Source organism: Hordeum vulgare, chromosome 4H (genome assembly GCF_904849725.1).
Source record: "Hordeum vulgare subsp. vulgare chromosome 4H, MorexV3_pseudomolecules_assembly, whole genome shotgun sequence".
NCBI lineage: Eukaryota > Viridiplantae > Streptophyta > Magnoliopsida > Poales > Poaceae > Hordeum > Hordeum vulgare.
The window spans coordinates 261,708,389-261,721,128 of record NC_058521.1 but is presented as its reverse complement, the minus strand read 5'-3'; positions in this window follow the sequence as shown (position 1 = coordinate 261,721,128).

Here is a 12,740-nt window from a genome sequence, read left to right as displayed (position 1 = left end):
GCCATGATATCCCAAGGAGAAGATGACAAATGGACATGGGAACCACATCACACTCCAAAGTGTCTTCATAAGCACCTACCTTGAAAGAAAGATACTTGCATGGCGTGGTAAACTTGGAGGGTGGCGGAATCACTAAGCCATTGGACCTTGTAGGGGCATGTATGCTTCTTCTTGACCAATTGTAGCTTGTGGCAAAGGTTTCACTTGCCAAATTGTGACAACTCCCGTTGTCGATGATGACCTTCACAAATTTTCTTTGGATGCCTGCCTTGGTATGTAAGATGTGGAAATGTTGGTCCTCGTCTTGTTGTTATTCAAGAGTCAAACCCTTGGAAGCAACGAGAGTGGGGCTCAAATCCTTGTCGTAATGGATTTGTGCATCTTCATCTTCATTGACTTGTCGATGCATGGCCACGTGATCCAATTCTTCCATATCATCATCGCTCATAGATTCATAGGCTACATCGTCTTGAAGGATCATTATGCATCTTGTCGGACATTCGAATATCTTTTCACCGCGGCCTTGGCATGTGAAGCACTTGATTGAGCTTTATTTAGTGGTAGCAGCCAGTGTTATTGTAGAGGATGAAGCTCTTGGCTTGTAGTTACTTATAGTAGGTGGCCAGTGTAACAATCTGAGACTAACGCTCCACATGCCTTCCTTTTATTTTGAGTTTCGCCAGGTCATTTATTTGTTTGTCGTTTTCATCATCACATCATTTGCATTGCACCAGCACTCTGATGCCGTCTTTTTTCAAAAGTGCATCCATTCGTAATTGTCGGTTCTCCCCATTGTCCATTTCGAGACCAACCACACACTCACACGCGCCCACGGCATTTCTAAAATTTTATTCTATAAGTGGGATAAAAATGTTCTTGGAATGGGTTAAAAGTCATTGTGTGGTCTTAATATTGTGCAGGTAGACCGTCTGCCAAATTTTGTTGCATTCAGAGTCCTACCCGAACTGTTAAACATATAGTTGCACTATAACATGTTTAAATCGTACAAGTTTTCGGTTTTAAAAACATTGTCATGGACCGAAAACCCCCCTCTAATTTCATATCAAGACCACATACACAACCCACCTAGTCCATGTAGCCAAACCCCACGACCGGAGCCATTCGATCGCGATTGGAGGGTCCAAAAACAGGCTAAAACCCCTACGATTGATGTGCTCGATGTATATTTGAGGCGCGATCTCAAGTTGCAAGCTGGCCATTTCATCGGAAATGACCATCTCGAGGGTGCAACAGCCATGTTCTTCTACACTCCTTGGTGGACACCTGGGCCAAGGTGGCGCTCGAGCCTATTGACTAGCGCATTGGCATAGAGGGGTAAGCGGACAAGGCGAGCGACGCGACCCATGCAAGTGGTGTGGCCGGCGTCTGTCCAAGTACGTGTGGTCAAGCACTAGTGCAATTAAGGCGCACATGATCGATCTCCATTCCTAGTGAGGAATCGTGATACTGACGTGTCGTGGACACAACTGCAATGTCATGTCGGGTGGAATAGCAGGAAAGCAACGATGGATTCTCTCCTTCCTTGCCATGTGTCGTGCCCCTCGCTCTGCCACCCTCAATCTGTCTTGTTGTGTGATGCGCCTTGTCCTCTCGCCGCGGACACGCATGTTTTTCTCTATGGGCACCAGTGATGATCTTGTCATGCATCACATTGCTACCTGTCGGTGGTGACGCACCTATCTTGCTCCGCGGCATTACCTCACCCTTGTGTCAATGGTCTGTTCAACCCTGGCAATGACACACAATGCAATGTTATCAATCGTGTTGTCGGGGACACCCTCGATCACGACGGGCAGTTGCGCCTGCATCGGATTGTTTTCCTTGTTGAGGAGGTAAATGGCAAAGGCTGCTCTTCGTGGGGTTGAAATGCTTGGAATGTAGTGGGGCTATAGGTTGCGCTAGCTATGCTTCCGTGTGTGATGTGCAAGGCCTATGCTTATGCTCCATCACTTGTGGCGGGAAACTGATGGGGAAGTGGTGGCAAACTTTGGCGTGTTCGGATAACGAAATCACTATAAAACTTAGGAAAGAAGGAAGCCCAACAAAGATGGGTTTTGGCATTTTGGCTATCTAGGGGGGAGCTTGCGTGGTTGGGCGCGGGAACTGGCACGGTTGCACAAGAATGGGCTCACCGACACCTCTTATTGTCGATGTGCACCATGAGAAACACCTCTGCAGTGCTCAAGCATGCACTGAAATCCTTCTGCGGGGACTCGGTGACAAGACGCGCGAGAGGAGGACAGGACGACTTGCATGCATATGCGTAATAATAATAAAAAATGTATGTGATTCTTCCACATAGCAAATGGTCCTTCCCTACACACTATCGATATTTATTTCATCAATCAGAGACAATTGTCTACAAAAAAGCATTTGCCCACAACACACACAACTTGTTAGCAGGAATCGTCTTTGTTAATTTTGGTGTTCGCACACGTTTATGTTTACTCACTTATTTGTCGGATATCACACACATCTTGTTACGCCGAATCATTTTTGTTCTGGAGGATCGTCTAACACAGTTTATCCCTCTGAATTGGGTGCCCTCTATCGTGCATATCTAGATCTGTATAGCCATTTGTGTTATTGTGGCTCATCGCAAAAAGTTCATCTGAAACAACCATATGTCACGTATAACACATGCAACTCTTATGTGAATCGTATGTGATGTATCGGCCACCGCTTGTAGTTCGTTATATTGGTGACGGTTCAAGAACTATACCATCTCTGATTCATGCATCATAGACTGTTTCGTCGAAGTGTCTCCTATACATGTGTCGTCTTAGGACCTTCCTAGAATAGTGTAAAAGAATGATTCTTTTTTATCTTTTGTCATAATGATATTATATCTTCAGCCTGAATTTCTTTGAAATATTTCAAATATCTCAGTCCTTATGTTTTGTCAAGAAAATCAAATTTACTCATAAAATTTATGAAGTATAAATATTCACCATGCCCTATTATATCCATCGGAGTTTACACATCAAAATGTATTCACTCAATTCAAATAAGACTTTTATACTTCATCTTCTATGAAGATTAGTTATCCGATATAACCAATCAATGCCACAGACTAGTGGTTTTACCAGTATTCTCAAGACGGTTAGCTTTAATGCTATATATAAGAAACTTCAATATTCATTATGAATAAACCAACACAAAATAGAGGTTTAATCCAAAATGATATTCTCACAATAATCTGAACAACTATTGTTTAAAACTTATAAGAATATCCATCGCATAACCCATTGGATAATGCATTACATAGCTTCAAAGCAAAATAACTATTATTTTTGTGTAAGCTAAATCTTGAAGAAAAACTGAACACATGACTTCGACGGTCTCGAAGTACTTAACCCATCACCATTCCTGACTTGTATGACGACTACATTTCTTCTCTATGTATGAGTTCAGTTTAGTTCATTTATCGGTTTGCAAATAAGAGCAAACAATTAGTATCAAGTCCTTATAACATACATAAATTTACAAGTAGAATAACATTAACTTTTGATAACGATTATACATTTATCAAGAGGACCGTTCTTCTTATCCACCAAATACTTCTTGCAGTTACAATTCTAGTGTTCCTTTTGTTTGAAGTAAAAAAACTGAGTCTCTTTAGTCGCTCCGCCCTTGTTCCTATTCTCATACTCGATCTTACAGGCTTCAGTAGATTTCTTCTTTTTGTACTTGCCCTTCTTCTTTAAACTCGCGGTCTTATTGACCATCGACCCTATTTTGTTCTTCTGCATTCCATCTTCTGCATATTTGAGCATAGCAAACAACTCGTTTGCACTTTTCCCCATCACATTCATGTTGTGATTCATGACAAATACATGATCACATGGGGGAGTGAAGAAAGCACATATATGTACCGGGTGTTGGAGGAATTTGAAATTCCCAAGAAGCCCCTATATCAACATAACCAACAAGCTTTACTATATGCTCACTCATTAAGGAACCCTATTTCATGTTACATTTAATGAAGGCCTTGGTTAATTCAAAATGTTTCGTCCTTGCATGTTTCTTGTACAAAACTTCTAGTGGCCCAATTTTAAATAGATTAGTAGATCAGTCAAATCACTTATGTAGTCCAGGATCCATGCAAGTTAACATGAGGCACTAGACTGAACCATACAAATCACTACGAGAACCATAAGCTGAACTTCATCTGATGGTGCATCCTTTGCACGGGCACCACCTAGGGACTGATCCTCCATGTACTGCTTAACATTCCTGAGAAGAATTCTCAGGTTTCGGATCCAATCTGCATAGTCTCTACCATTAGTAGCCAACTTTTCTTTCTCTAACATAGGTGCTAGGTTGAACATATTGCGAGTCGTTGATCTACAACGATGAACACAAAGTTACCTTGACATAGTTAATAATTAGTTTGCACAAATATTACACAAATTTTATTTTTAAAGTGCACCCTCACTTAAATCCATATCTCCCATAATTGATTGTAAGTGATTTAAGACCTTGGTCTTATTCACTGCCATTGATGTCGACGTCACTTATGACGTGAATTTTGACCGGTGGGCAATCTTTTACGAGTCATATATTGATATGATGTTTGTTCATATTTGATACTTTGTGCTCCAAGCTTAGAACGAGTCTGCTAGAACTTCAACATATTCGAGTGTTATCTCCTTGCTTGGTCTAACCTAACTCGTCTTACACCCCAAGATCCGTTTGTACTCATGTGGACATGACAGACTCCGAAAAGTTACTTCTTACAGATAGTTGCAACACCGGGAAGAGCACCTTTTAGCTTCATATTTTCAGTGAGAGGTCACCCTAATAATTCACTAGTATGCAATCAAAGCATGCACACAACACTAGGTAACCATCTAAGGCAATTCATAATAGTGTGATATGGTATAGCCGAGGGCGCCGGGAATTCTACATGACCTTCTTCAATGTCCAGTTGAATCACCGTGATGGCTAATATTCGTTGTTGTGATAGCTGTTTCAAAAACACTGCATGGTGGAAATTTCAAAAAATATGTCGTGGAGAGCATTTCAGAAAGCACTGCTAGGGCACCAAATTCAGAAATTCCATCGTGGCACAAAATTATAGATCCTCGTCACGCGCCTAGTACACCTTCTCCACGTAGGGTCTTTCGTGTATGCTTGCCATCATCACTTGTAATATATAGGCTATCTGTATGACATTTCTATTAACCTTGCAATCTCTTGGCTCCGGCCGTCATGCCATGATGTGCATTCCACTGAACATTACAACATAAAACAATCTCATACATAAAATCATTATCATGACGAAGGCTATACCACATCACATGCATACCCTGCAAAACAAAGTTAAACGTCCTCTATTCGGTTTAAGAAAAAATTATTTATGTAGTTCCTAGTTTTAACAAATAATACTAGCTACATACATCCACAATTTAGATGATAACTCTTGTTCCTAGATTGACTTTTGGGGTGTGGGAGGGAAGAGACTTAAAAGATCTTTAGCCCCACACTATACTTCGTCACATATGCATGACCTCCTAGAAGATCGTTCATCTTCATAGCCATCTTGTATACGTGATGGTTCACTATTATCGACTATGAGGAGGCCCAAAGAACCGTTAGCATATCATCGACAACCATACCCGAGCGATTGTGAGAATTTTGTGCAAAGCGACATCATGTTGTCAATGAACTGAACCAAAGCAACACTCGAGGGAAACATAGAAAGGACATGGAACTATGACATCCACATGTGATCTAGATCTTAACTTGTATCTACTCACAGAACCGCTCATGATGCCACTCTCGGGAAATGTAGTAGAAAATAAAAAAATTGCCCTATGATCAACTAGGAACACTATGAAGATAGAGAAATGGTTGGGATCACGATCATTACCATCAGCGAGTTGTAGGAGAAGAATAACGTGACGACGTAGATCATTGATGTAGTCCCTTGAACGATAGTTCAACCATCCCGTGAACCATGCACGAATGATCCCTCGAACTGAAGACATAAAGCACGACGTCTCTACTTGGTGGCAAGCATAAGTTTTGATGATCCAACCATGCTTCACCATCCAAAGCTAATCCTTGCCAGATAATTAGAGCGATGAGACTAGACCCACACTAGGCTTCTAATTGTGAGTATTAGAGGGACTGTGTCTAGATCGAATTGGCCAACTGGGATCAATTAGAACTATAAGTAGAGGACTAGAGGAGACTTCAAAAGTTGTGTGTGTCAAAGTGTGGAAAATGTCTAGACTATATAGGTGGCAGGGAGAGGAGGGCATGTCCATTGTGCGTAGGCCAAGGGAAGAGGAGGAGTCCCACACTAATCCCCCCCTTGGAAAGGGTTTTGCCACTACTACCTTGGCCTTGGTGTCCCAAATTGCGTTGCACTAGTAGGACTTTTAAGGACCGTTTATATTAAATTAAATATAAAGAATTCTAAAAAATATTAGGCCCTTTTTATCCATCATTTTAACACCCCCATAATCATTTTTCCATCTTTATATTATTTACCAGTAATACACGGTATTATTGGGTATTCTCCGGTGACCACAGAATGATTCGGGATCCTCTCAAAACAACTTCAAATATTAATGAATTTTTTTCATAAATATGTTCATAGTACTCCCTCTCTACTAACACACATGAGAACATGATTTCCTTAAGGTTCTGACCCTATACGTTCGTTAACTCATAGAGATGATTACCCCCACCACCTTGGATCATTCATTCAATGACCGACAGTGAAATTGTGGACGTCCATATAAATCCCTATGAGTACATGAAGGATATTCGAGTAAACTATTGGTTACTATCTGACATGCCCTTTCCTTTTGTGATACTTCACAAAACCTGAGGAGCATCGGTATCCTCATGAGTCATTCACATGCTCACTCTACCATTCTCGTTACCGGTTTTGTTCTTATTTCTCGTTGATGTGTTCCGGCATCCGCGTGACATAATCACTTGTGTCCAGCCACGGGGTGAAGTATGTCGTCACACCGAGAGGGACTAAGGAATATCTCTCCATCATTGGAGGAGAAATTCCCACCCTCGAGCTATCTAGTCACTTAACAAACTTTCCAATGAACATGTAAGTTGTTATTATGATAACCTAGTTACAAATGGCAGTTGAGAAACCCCCAAAGATAATCGTATGGTGAGAAGTCACTATGATACCATGATGGTCTAATGAACATAAAATACATGTTAACACTCCGTGTTATAACAATTGATTTCAGATAATATTATCGCAATGTATGAACAACAAGTTTTTGGGTCAAGTCAATATGATCGTTCTTCTAACATCATAATATTGATGTGGTTTTAGGACTATAGTTACACTTAGCGATATCCTGAGATCCAGCAAACATGATCATTAACAACACTTGAGCTAATTTTAGAGGCGAGACTAAGATTCTCTATTTAACCTTTTACATGGCACACATGCATATGGGGTTTCCATCGAATCACATATTCCAGAATCATAGTAATTATAGCATAGAATATAAAATGGAAATAAAATAATACAATATAAATATGGAAATAAAATAAATATGGAAATATGGAAATAAAATAATACAATATTATTGCATGTTGATTATATTTTTGTCATGAAATTATGCCAAGCAAACACAACTGTTAATAATTATTTGTTAATAGTTGAATAATTTTTTTGAGCACTGTCTAGAGCCTTACTAGCGTAATGAATAACATTCAATTTATTATCAACTCTTTGACCTAGGAAAGCAGAAACCACATAATCTCTAGCACCACACATAATTTCAAAAGGTGAATTCCAATCAAGTGGTTTTCAAGGCTTTCTTAAGTATATCAAAGGCTTATAGGAAATATTCATAAAAACAAATGGAACAACTTTTTGTAAGAGATTAGTAAGAGGCCTAGAAATATTATAGTAATCCTTAATAAACCATCTATAGAAACAACATGACCAAGAAATCTTCTTATACCTTTGATATCCATACGACACGACAATTTCTCAGCAGTATCAACTTTAGCTTTGTCCAGCTCAATGCCTCCTTCAATTTTTTTATGAAGAATCATTGTACCTTCATTTACCATGAAGTGGACTTCTTCTAGTTCTAGGTATGAGTAGTCTCTTCACATCTCTACAAAACTCCACTAAGAATTCTCAAATAGTCATCAAAAGTAGTTCCGTAAATGGAAAATTCATCCATGAAGACCTCAACAATTTTGTCACAGAAATCATAGAATATAGAAGTCATACATCTTTAAGAAGTAGAAAGTGCATTACGTAAGCCAAAAGGGATATGCATGTAGGCATAGCTTCCAAAAGGACAACTAAAAGTAGTTTTCTATTGATCTCCTCGTGGTAGAGGGTAGAGGGTAGTGATCCTTCCTAGTAGCTTTGTTTAACTTCCTAAAATCAATTACCATCATAAAACCATTTACAACTCTTTGTGGGATACGTTCATTTTTATCATTAGGAATAACGGTATTGACACCTTTCTTAGGGACACAATGAACAAGACTTACCAATCTACTATTAGCTATATAGAATAGATTAAACCTTCCTCCCGGAGCTTTAATATTTTAGTTCTTACCACTTCCATCATCTTATGATTCAAGCAACACTGATGATCATTGATTGTCTTAGCATCTAGCTCCCAAATAATGTTCTGTTTGCACATGGAAGGAATGATGCCCTTAAGATCATCAAAAGTATATCAAATTGTAGCACGACATTTCTTCAAAGTTTTGAGTAATCTCTTTTCCCAGTGGACTGAAAGGTTTGAATTGTAATAACATGATATATCTTATTTTCACCTAGATAAGCATATTTCAAAGTATATGGGAGTTTCTTTTATTCAAACACACGATCACCCTTAGGTGAAGGAGAATATCATAGAAATTCAATAGGAAAAATGTGCTTAAGGATAGGTTCTTGTCTAAAGAAGGCTTCTGTTATTTCCTTTGTTTCATTCATATGCATCTCATTTTCATAATCTAACAAATATTTATCAAATGGATCAATAGGACGCACATCAACAGAAGCAAGACCAGTAATATCATGGTTATTAGGAAAATACTTATCATGAGGTTTTCTAGTGAACTTAGAGGAACTAAATTCATAACATATGTGGCAAAACTTAACCTTTACATTTTCTTTAGCACAATCAATTTCAACATTAATGGTGTTATATCGACCAGACGGTGGTGTTTGGGCGATTTTTACAAATTTGAAACATAGGAATTTCTAGATGAAGAAATAGCAGAGTGACAAAAATCGATACAATGGATAAGTACTCACGCATATACGAAATACATGAACAACATAGTTATCATGAAGAATTGAAACATATTAATGAAAGAGTAACTCACGATTAAGATAAGTGCAGCGACTCAAGAATTTGGGTTGAGGAAATTGAGCCAATTTTCACTGAAAGTCTTCACACACACAACAAGAAATTTCTTCAAGATGCAAGTAAGTAAGTGAGGGGTTTAAGAAATAAAACCAGTAAGATTGGTGAAGATAATGGATTTGTTCGACCAGTTCAAACTACTATGGCAGTTGTTCGTCTGGTTGCGGCGGCTGAGCTTGCACTATGATGAAACTTAGTCCTCATGGTATTCCCCTTGAGCTAAAGTCACACAAACTCCATGCAATCACCCATGGTAATTATTCAAGGTAGACTTCCAAACCTTCACAGACTTGGTCACTCGACAATCAGCAATTACTCTTGGATGATCTAGACTGTGGCACCTAACCATTTGGAAGATACACAGTTCGCAAAGCTAACATACATCGGTTCCACACATGACAACTTCTGCAATGTTCCTCAATCACTTCGAGGCTCTGAGTGTATGTGTGTTTCCTCACTTAGGTTTCTATCTAAGTCATTGGAGGAAGGGTTGCTCAAAATGACACTTATCAATCTTATCAATCTCTCTCAGAGCAACCAACCAACTAGTCGTTGTGGAGCGTGGTTATTTATAGCCACGGGGAACCTGACAGAATATGATCTAAATGCCCCTATAGACATGACCATTGTCATGGATAAGATCCTTTGGAAAGCTGGAGCTAAGCACAAAAATGGTCAGAAATTTGAACTCACAAATTCCTCAAGGAAATCAACTTCCTCATAGTAGGCAATTCACATTGCCAAAATACTAACTCCTTAGTCAGACCAAAGTCGCCAACAACCAGAAGAACTTCGTCTCTATCACTGAAGAACTTGTCTATGATGTAAGAGATTTCCAAAGGCTTCCCTCGAAAGATTAGGAATGAAGTATTTGAGAAGAGCATCACTTGGAAATACTCCTATGTATCGCTTCGACCCCCTTTAACTGTAGGTTGTTTCCTATGACTCAAGAAAAGAAAAAATGAACTATGAAAATGGAAGACTTCAAGCTTCAAGTCCTCGTGTCAATTTGTTCAAGGTCATACCGAATTCTTCGCATCAATTTCTTCACGAAGAGCACCAAATTCTTCACGTGAAAAAATACATTTTAAGGGGTCCTCTTACATCGGTCAAACAAAAATATCCACGGACTATAACATATGTGAACCCTCACAAACTCATTAGTCCCTTAACCCATTTGTCTTAAATACTCCAAAACCACTAAAGGGACACTAGATGCACTTACAATTTCCCCCATTTGGGTAATTGATGACAAATAGGTTAAGTTTTCTACAAGGATAAACATATGAAGTTTAAGTACACAGTATGAAGAATTTGACTGCAAGATATAGAAGAACTCCCCCTGAATATGTGCATATTGAAGAATTTTCTTTGGACTACAAATGCACATGGCGGGATGAAATCATGGAGATCTCCTCTATATCTTGCAATCCATTCACTCATTGGAAATATAAGTTGAAGAATTTGAAATGCTTGATGGAAAATGGTGTTTGATGAAATTCAGCATGCATGCATAGATAAACTTGAGGAATAAGCATGCATAAATTTTTTTAAAAGTGAGTGCACCATCGTACTTAAGTTTACAACTCGTTACAATAAACACACTAGAAGAACGAGTGTTCTAACTTAATTAGTAGTGTCACCCCATATAGAGACCCGCTTGAAGACTAACTCAAATTTCTCCCCTTTGTCATCAAATGACCAAAGGAGACAACATTTAGAACTAACGCCCCTCATGAATTTCATTGTTTAAGTGGTGCAGGAGTGCCAATGTTGTTGTCGGGGTCGATATTTGAAGAAGGGCTAACAACAGTATCATCAAGTTCTTCAACACAATTTGTGGTGCGTGATGATGAGTATGAGTTGTGCTAAAGTTGAGGAACTAGAAGTTTCTTTAACTTCTTATTGGGCGGGTATGAACGAAGTTTTGCTGGATGTCCATTTCTAGAAGTTCTTTAGCTGACTTCTGATGTAGACTAATGAGGAACGAACCGCCTCATGTGCATAGTAGTGATATTTCCTCACTAAGTTATGCGCCACTATCATGTTGTGAATAATAGCACCAAGAAGATGCTTTTCCCTTTTATAATTGCGATCCACTTTCCAATGCAGACTAATGAGGTGCTCACAATTACTCTTGACAGGAGGAGTGGCACCTTGAGGAATTTGATCCGAGTCTGTAGTGTTGCATGAGGCAATGTCAAAACTAGTTGAGTGTGAAGTAGGCTGACAAAATTTCGCAACTAGAGGACGTCTGCCTTCTTCAATCACATCTTTGCCTTTACCAAGAACTGAGAAAAATTTACATTGAAGAATTTCAACTTGTAGCATATAGCTGAGATGATTCTGAAGATCTGCCCGATAGTTGACCGAAGACCTTGATGTGATGAATCTCATAATCCAAGGTGCATAAGGCCTCAAGTAAAACCGTGACTGAGAAAATATGGCAAAACTCTAATAAAGAAATCATGCATGTTAATGGGAATACCATGGATGAGGTTGCAAAGCACATTCTTCATTATGCCAACAACTTCTTTATCATTGGAATTGTGGCCTTTGGTTGTACTGATGGTTTTGGCAAAGATGTGGTACATAGTCTTTGGCACATAGAGCAATTCCTTCACTAACAAGGTGGTACATGAAGTGGTTACTTTAGCCTAAGGCTCCATCAACACTTGCATCACGTGGTTTGGAAGCACAGGTTCTTCATAGACGTGCTTTGCACCATACTGAGGGGTATGAACTAGAAGGGATCGAAGCAATTCACTGACTTGGATTTATAGTATGTATTTTGAGTCATCTAGTCCAGAGCTGAGGAATGAGTGTCGTCAGCTTCACCAGAAGGTTCGATAGTTGCATAGAACTGCAAAATTAACTCGTCATTCCAGTCATAAATGTCACAACAGAGTCCAAGAAGCCATGCTTCACGCAGAACAATTAACATTGGAGTGAAGCATGTGATAGATTCCGTATCCACATGAAGAATATGGCAATGTGGAAAGACTTTGTTCTTCTCAAACATGACAGAGGAGTAGAATTTCGTCTGAGTAGGAGTCCAAAAGCGCTGACGCCTAATCTTAGTTGTATCATATGGTTGTCTCCAATGAAGAAGTTCTTCTCTACGAAGAATTTAGCTTTGATAAACTTGGGTCTCTTTGTGTGCCTGCCTCTGACAGATAGTGAGGACTTTGGTTGAAGATTCACCTTAGTAGACTTCACATCAAAGATTGGATGAGGAGATCAAGTGGGGTCATTCTTGCGAGTGATTGCATATCACATGGCAATTTCTTAAGTTGAGGCTGGTGGCACTTTCTATGTGTCGTTTGA